Raw genomic sequence first — 8,525 nt, 5'->3', positions numbered from 1 at the left:
TGTTAGCTGCTGATAATAATCGATTATTATTGCCACGAAAATTGTCTATCTCTGATATTTATCGATTAATAGATAAGTAGCGGAAATTTCAAGAGAAAACTATCGATACTTTTTCATAAATCTCATCGATATATATTCTCAATCGATATATTACATCATCCATGCGTACACTCGCTAACACTTTTGTTTTTTTGGTATTGGTATTGCGAGAGATAATTTAAATAAAACAGGATCTTTTGATGCTCAAGTTTTCTGAAATCAAAGGTGATCAAGTGGACGATAATCCTCAAAAATGAGTACAGCAGTAGGTTGTGAATTGTGATCATATGGCAACTCTACAATGCTCTTACATCGCTTTTATTGGAAGTAAACTGGTATACCTAAACATTGAAAAGTTTATGTCGTTAAAAATTCTCTCGATAATTATCTATCTTAATAGTTTAGTTGTGAGATTAATCGATAGATTATCGGTAATTATAGGTTTATCGACCAATCCTTTAACATTTTCGATGAATTACACCAGTCTACAGCATTTTTGCGCATGGGACATATATACCTTATTTTTATTGCTTCTATAGCCACAAATAAGAATTAGAACAAAAAATGGTTATGTATTTGTTTTTGTGTGAAAAAAATGCAAAAAACCAAAAAATAAAAATACCTATAGAATCCTACTTACATAGGCATGATTTATTAAATGGTAACGTTTCTACATTTATAATTTGTTTATCTTAGAGTCTAAATGTTTAAAAGTGGAGCAGTTTTGCTGTTTTTGTCATGTTCAACTGAATCTGATCTTCCATCATGCTTCCAACTTCCTGGCCTTGGGAAGGTGCCTAAGTTCCATTGTCTCGAGAAAGTGTTGTCCTTATTCCGAATAAGCTCCCATATTATCCTTAAATTGATCTAAATGAGAATGTAACCTGTGCATCTTTATTATTTAGAGACATTCTATACCCCATGATACAAAACCAAATCCTGTCAGCTCGTCATAATTTTCAGCTCTATGGTTTCCCAGGAAACACTGAACGGGAAACCATGGACTATTGCCTTAAAACTGTTCCAGGATTTTTTTTCCTCTTTGCTAAGTAACCGCGAAAAAATATCACCCTCCATTTTTCTTTTTTTTTTTAGGGAAAACAAGGATTCCAGCTTTAATTTTCGCCCCTGAAAGCTTTCAATCAAATCGCTGTAACTTTTGTAAAAGCAAATATTTTCGATGCCTTAATCGCACTTTTTATTTATTTTTGCTTATTATAGTCAGAATATATACAGGGTGATTCCTATAGTACCTGCCACCGTTTGGGAGCGTGTAGGTGGTGCGTAGGGGAGTATTTTGATATAGGACACTTGGGGTCGGAAATCTAAAATAAGGGTGCCAGAGCCAAATTTACCTTCTGGAATTTCGCGCCTGTAGGTAGGCAACCCAACCGGCCGGCGGTGCACACGGAGCGATCTCAGGCGGCGATGTGTGGCTGACACTTGATCAGAATTTTGTTTAAACCCACGAAATCCCGTCTGCAACGACGCGTATCAAGTGAATAAACACTATGGCAATAGTATAATAATAGTTGGCTAGATGTAGGAAGTGCATTGAGAACAACGGTGGCCACGTTGAACACTTGTAAACGTTATTGCTTTTGACTGTCGTTTTCCCTCCTTCCCTCCCATGTCGCTTCCTCGCGCTAACTCGCTCTGCATCGCTCCGCGCGAAACGTCGGTCGGTTGGGTTGCCTACATACAGGCGTGAAATTCCAGAAGATAAATTTGGTTCTGGCGCCCTTATTTTAGATTTTCGACCCCAAGTGTCCTATATCAAAATACTCCCCTAGGCACCCCCTATATGCTCCCAAACGGTGGCAGGTACTATAGGAATCACCCTGTATGTATAAATCCCATGCGCAAAAAAATTATTTTTTTGTTGACCGGTCGACCATTTTTTAAAATTTATCGATTGACTATCTATTAATCGATAATTATCGATAAGTTATCGATTAACCATTGAGAACAAATTTCAAACGTCAGAATTTAAAAGAAAAGAGGTTAACGACCTTTTTATTTTGTATCAAAATTGCCAGGTGTGACGTGTGATCCTAGATCAGGGGTCGGTAACCTGCGGCTCTTTTGATACCTATAAAGTTGCGGCTCTCCGTAGGTATTTATCTAAAGAAATTAGTTCATTTGTTCGAAATTCGCCTTTTTAATTAATCTTATTTTGTATCAAAAGTATACTTGCAGCAAATAATTATCTAATTTTTGACACTTGTTTACTTTCTGGTATTCTTTTGTTTTTTTTATTATAGCCAGCCTACTCCGATGTATAAACACGTAATTAATTAATGAGTAGGTACTTTTGTGAAAAATATTGAATAACCTAAACACTGCGGAGTTTAAGCACAGGGCACCCCTTATAAACATTTAAGAGAACACAAAAGACAATCGAATAGCGAAATAAAATAGTGGTAGTTCCATTTGAAAAAGAATAGTTATAGCACTTTGAACAAACGGCATTGAAACAACCAAATATTCAGGATGTTCTATTTAAAAAGATCAGTTATTAATTGACATCGTAAAAATGGAACACCCTGTACATTCAAAAATAATTTCTGTAGATCCGCAACCACCAATATTTTTACCAGGTATCTATCAGCTATGTAGGAAAAACCGACGGACTGTTGCAGGACCCTGTATATAGCCAAAAACTATAATATTGAATCAAAAATTATTTGTGGCTCTTTAAGAACTGGGAAATTTTGTAAATTGTAATTTTTGGCTCTTCCGTTTCAATAGGTTGCCGACCCCTGTCCTAGGTAGTTTAACCGGTGGCAACGGTTTAACCGACACACACAAAAATTAAGAATAGATAGGTAGGTACATTTAATTTCTGTTACAGTGATCAAGGATGCCTGCGTATTTTTTGCTTTCCTGTTCAAATGTAATTCAATCTTCCTTAAGGAATGTTAAGTAGGTCACGATTCATGAAAGGAAGAATGTTTATCTTACGTCATTCAACATCATGTGTGCCACATAAATGCCTTATAAGTACGTTTCTTGGGTATCTAGAATTCTGTATACAACAATTACAAATCGAGATAGTGGGTTCATTACAGATTCCTGTATAATAATTAACAAAGGTAAAAAACCTTAGACCATATAGTACATGGACTGCTATTAGCCCTATGCTTTCAATACAAAATGGGTGGTCACGGATAGAGGGCACTGTAGTCGTGGGTATGTGAATCTCAGGGTAAACTAAAGTCGTGTGAACACCATTCAGATCGCGTAAAGAGTAGCTTTTATAGTAACCACGTAGTACGGGAGCTTTAAATCCTCTTGATTATCTTCTATACGTCCACAAATAGCAATAGGTTTGATTTTTTTTGGCATATCTAGGCGATTAATTAATTGACGTTTGTAAATTTATAGGTTGACAGTCTCAAATCGTGTCTAAGCGGACAACTTCGGACAGACTCGTTTACCCTGAAACTCATATACCCAGGCGATGTCCTTGACCATATTTTAGTTACAATTAGCAGTCCATGTACTATATGGTCTAAGTAAAAAATTGACATTATTATTCATCTTTCTCGATGGTAGAGACATCTACGTCGTGTAATTTAAACTATTGAAAACAGTCACATATCCTGCCAGTTAACCTGCGCTTCTCATAGTTATAAATTCAATGGCTGTAACTGCAAATATCGTTCCGTAACTCTTAAAAGGGAATTTAGTGATCATGCGAAATAAATTCTACCTAAAAATACTTATTTGCCATAATATGCGGTTTTGTTCAGTAATTCAATTGAATGCCAATAACAGTGCGTAATTGTAATTCCTGAAATGCTATTCAAAGTTGGGTTATGTTATGGATTATGTTTACCTGATTTTCTATTAACTGCAAAATAACAAAAAAAAACAGTACCTACCTATATAGGTAAGTAAAGTTGAGGATCTTTATATTAATATAGTTCTATTAATGGATTGTTTTAGGCTATCCTTCGACTGTACACATTTCCGAAGATTGACTTTCGACACGGAGTAAATTTGTTTCCGATTATCATTTTACCGAATGATGTCATTGCAGTGCGTTTATATAAGGCCATCGGTCTCATCATGGTCAGTTTCTTACAAACATGTTCTGACCGATAATAATGTGAATCGGCCTTAAGGAATACACGCTCTAACTGATACTGTAACTCAACCTTTATGATCACAAAGGACAATCCACTCAATATTTTGAGGAAAACCAGATTTGCAATACTAGCTCGTAATTGAATGTTATTTGTTTGGATGTGAAATAAAATCATATTGTGATATAATACCGATAGTATGTAGTTCATTCAAATTATGAGAACCGAGATCCAATCGGTGGGGTTTCGTTATTATTATAGTGCTTAAATTTAGTTGTAAGTGACATGTACATTTATTATCGAATATATAATCTCCAGTTAGTGATTTCTTGCATGAGTTGTCTGATAGCACTGCCGAGGTGTAAATACCACCATGCATCCGACTTACGGTGGTATTGTACCATGTACATCTCGACAGTGTAACTGGGGCGAGAAATTTTTATAAGAGTATTCCTGCCCTTAAGTAGCGCTCATGAAGCGCTTTGTCGGGTAAACGTAAGCAGTATTAACACTTTGTGTATTATCAATTCAGAAACATCAACTAACGTAAACTCTTTTTTAAAATAATCGCTTTCCACTTCTTCCAGTTGTAAGCTCTGAAATTTTTATATTAATTAATTACAACGTAGAGTGAAAAATCCCCTGATCCTTCACTCAACATTTATAAATACTTCTTTTGCCAGTTTCCTAACACAAATTTTGAATGTAGGTAACGTTAACCAGTTTAATTCTTACTTATGATACGGTTTTTTGCTGGAAACATTTTATCTGCACTAACGACCAAAAAAACCAATAAAGGACTTAGTTATACTGCTAAAAAGTAGGTACAGTAATACATTCCAATAAGTACTCCACTTTAAATTTCCCGCTTTTTAAGTAGTATACCGTAGCCATCTTAGTGGATACACGTTGAACTACACTGAAAACAGATTTCTTTACTATAATTGTTTTAGGAGTTATTCTTCAAGTGTACGGAGTTCATACCGTTTGTGCTTTAGAAACCACATTTAATTGATTTTCACATCACGTTTTAATTATTATATGTGCAAGAATCTGGAGAAACCATTTATATTGCAAAAACTTCTTTGACCTTTGAATTATACACAAGAGATTGTCATTGCAACCGAACGTCTACTTTATACGCTTTCAGAGAATGTACTATGAGTTTTAATGCAATATAAACTGTTCACTCATAATTTACATACATTTAAGAACAAGAAACAACAAACATTTCCCAAAAAAAAGTATAGTTTTTAAAAACGGTATGAATTACGTTAGGCATGTTTCCCATAAGAAAGCTATTGTGAGATAGGCAACACACAATACTGATAGCGCGCCCTTGTTTTTATATCTGCACCATTGAATAAAGTGGTTTTTATTCAATGTCTGCACTAAGCATAATATTGTACATTACAGCAATGTATTTATAACGAATAAATACAATGATTACAGCACCAGCATAGGTACGCTGGATTTTTGGCGTGTTTGTAAACAAAAGTAGCGCTTATAATAGTATATTACCATTGTATTTATACCTTACAGTACGGCCACGCAATGTTAAAAACATGCGACGCTTATTTGGGGGCCAGGAGATTAGTTCTGGGGGCCTACCAGAAAAGTACAAAATTAGCGCTGCGAACACTCGGTTAGGTAACTATAATAACAACAGTAAAATTACAGAAACCTGTATCTCACTTCGTATACGATATGGCGACACGGAATGACAATAAGCAAATGAAACTTGATACTCGTCCTTCACCTTCCTTTAATTAATAATTCACTTGAAGCGGAAACTCTGTCCTTAGTGTGGCATTCCAGACTAATAAGATAAAATGTCTGATTTTATTCGGTGGAAGACTGGAAGTAAATTATAAATTAAAATTATGTTAAAATGATTACGGGAAGGGGTATTGTCTAAAGCTAAACTATAAAGTATTTAATCAATGGATGGAATTTTAAAAATACATAGGTATACAAACATTTTTTTTCAATTTTTGTTAGTGTCCTTTTTCGGGTCAGCTCCATGTCGGCTAATAGTTTTTGTATATTTATAAGGAGGTACAGATTGATAATGCAAGCATTGCATTGCAAGTACATCACCGGACACTGAATAAGAATTTAAATGCATACAGAGAAATGTTGGCTCTTTGTTGCGATAGCCGATTTGTCTTTTTTATCACTCGAACGACAGTTTGAATGTTGAATTACACCATTATCATTGATTATATAAATATATCCTATGAACAATGCCATTATATATACATTATACAACGATCAAATTTGCTTGACCACATCGTGCATGATAAAATATGTGCAGTACACCCATAATTATGCCAGTAACAAAACCAGGAGCATTCATTGTTTATAATTCTTGATCTACGCAAGAATAGGCTCATTGTCGCTTTACGTTTGAAATTTTAAGATAAACAGAACACTGTTGTATTCCCATGCAATAAAACCATAAACACGAAAAATGCCAGTAGGTACGGCTTGAACTCTTTGATCCTCTGGCCAATTTAAGGTCTATCTGTATATTTTTTTGTTAAGCTTTACAGCTCTTGAAAAATGATAACACCGAACATCTGAAAAGAACAGGCGCTAAACGTGCAACTGCAAGTAATATTTCTAGTGTTCCGTTTCCCACCTAGTGCAATAGTCGTGTCGTTTATTTAAATAAAACAATTGTGTATGTACTTTTTTTAACAACTTTTTAATAAGAACAATAATTATAAGTGTATTTGAGTTGCCAGCATTCCAGAATTATTAATTATGTCGGGTCATAAGTGCCAGACGCCAGTACGTTACGTGACGATTTTAAATCCGAGACCGACAAGCAGGAAGTAGGAAATTGTTTTGTTTACTAACAAGAGGTGCCTACTTCAATCCTATTTATAGAGGAACCCGCACGTACCTACACTGACAGAAACCTTTAATTTTCAATTGTTCCGCTGGTTAGAGTATTTTATCTTTTTCAGGGACGAATTGTTAAATTTAATTTTTATTTTTGTTCAACAAATCTTCAAATACTTCGGGTTAATCCCTTAAATGCCCAGGAATTTATTTTTGACCATTCAATTAAATCCATTAAATCCTTGCCGCTAAAAACTTTCAATAAAACCTGGAACCTAACATTACAGGTATAGGTAACAATGAAATAAAATACTAATAATAAAGATAAAGAGCGTCTTTATGCTTACAATACAACTTTCATGTAGCATACGTCACCGGCATCCTGTTCGTTATTCGTTTGGTGAACTTTAAAACTTACACAAAGCGTACAGCATACGTAGCAAAAGAAAAAGATTAAATAGGCTGCTTTCAGAGACGTCTGTGGGGGAATACGACACTGCATATGGTTTACTTTTACGCTAAATTAATTTTTGCAGTGCGTTTTAGCGCCATCTATCTAGCTTTATTAACGCGTCGCACTTTTTGCTATACCGTGGCCATACTGGTAAGGTATAAATACAATGATATTACCTATATACCGCGGGACTGAAGTAGTACTTTTAATCCCGAAGGTAAAGTTTATGGCCCGACCGAAGGGAGGGCCATAATTTACCTGAGGGATTAAGACCACTACTTCAGTCGCAAGGTATATACGATATTTTTCGTACTTCCGAAACTGAAACACTTAATATGTATGGAGTTAGAGAACGCGTTCTTTCAAAAAATCGCTGTCTAACAAGTTAACATAGGAACGTTGCGTTGGTACGACAAACCCTATGCTTTGGCAACAAAAATAATTTGGAAACTGTCATTGCTAGTGTCATAATTTTGGTGGTAGGTGACAAAGGTGTATTTGATATTGATAAAAAGCAGCCAAACTAGGTAAAGAATTAATACCACCGAAATCCAAAATAGTATTTTACATTATTAGCCAGGTAAGTGAGTTTTTAATGGCGATAGGAGAAGTCTCCTAGAGCCAGTAAAAACTATTACCTGGCGTATAATGTACAATATTTTATTTGTTACTCATTTGTAAACGTAAATAATTAGTTCTTAAATTGATCTTGAAGAAATGTCTAAAATATCATGTGATCCATGTAACAGAGACTTCGCATTAATTCTGGCCAATGAAATTACTAGATTACTAACTTGTAAAATTTTTACAGGTCTGCTGTCAGTTTTACAAGTCAGTAGCGTTTAAACTAGTGTTGGGAACTATCGAGAAAAAAAAACCATCGAATAAATTACTATTTAGTAATAAGTACTATCGAATGAATTCACTATCGAATGAATTTTTTGAATAATTTTTTTCCTTTATGTGTATTACTTATACAAATACATGGATCTTATATAAATTATAAATGAACAACCTCGTGAACAACTATCGAATAAAAATGTAAATCATCGACTTTTTTCACTTTGCTTATGCCTTATAAATTTATAATG

This window comes from Photinus pyralis, unplaced genomic scaffold (genome assembly GCF_008802855.1).
Source record: "Photinus pyralis isolate 1611_PpyrPB1 unplaced genomic scaffold, Ppyr1.3 Ppyr1.4_LG2, whole genome shotgun sequence".
In the NCBI taxonomy this organism is placed as follows: domain Eukaryota; kingdom Metazoa; phylum Arthropoda; class Insecta; order Coleoptera; family Lampyridae; genus Photinus; species Photinus pyralis.
This window is presented reverse-complemented; position numbering follows the sequence as displayed.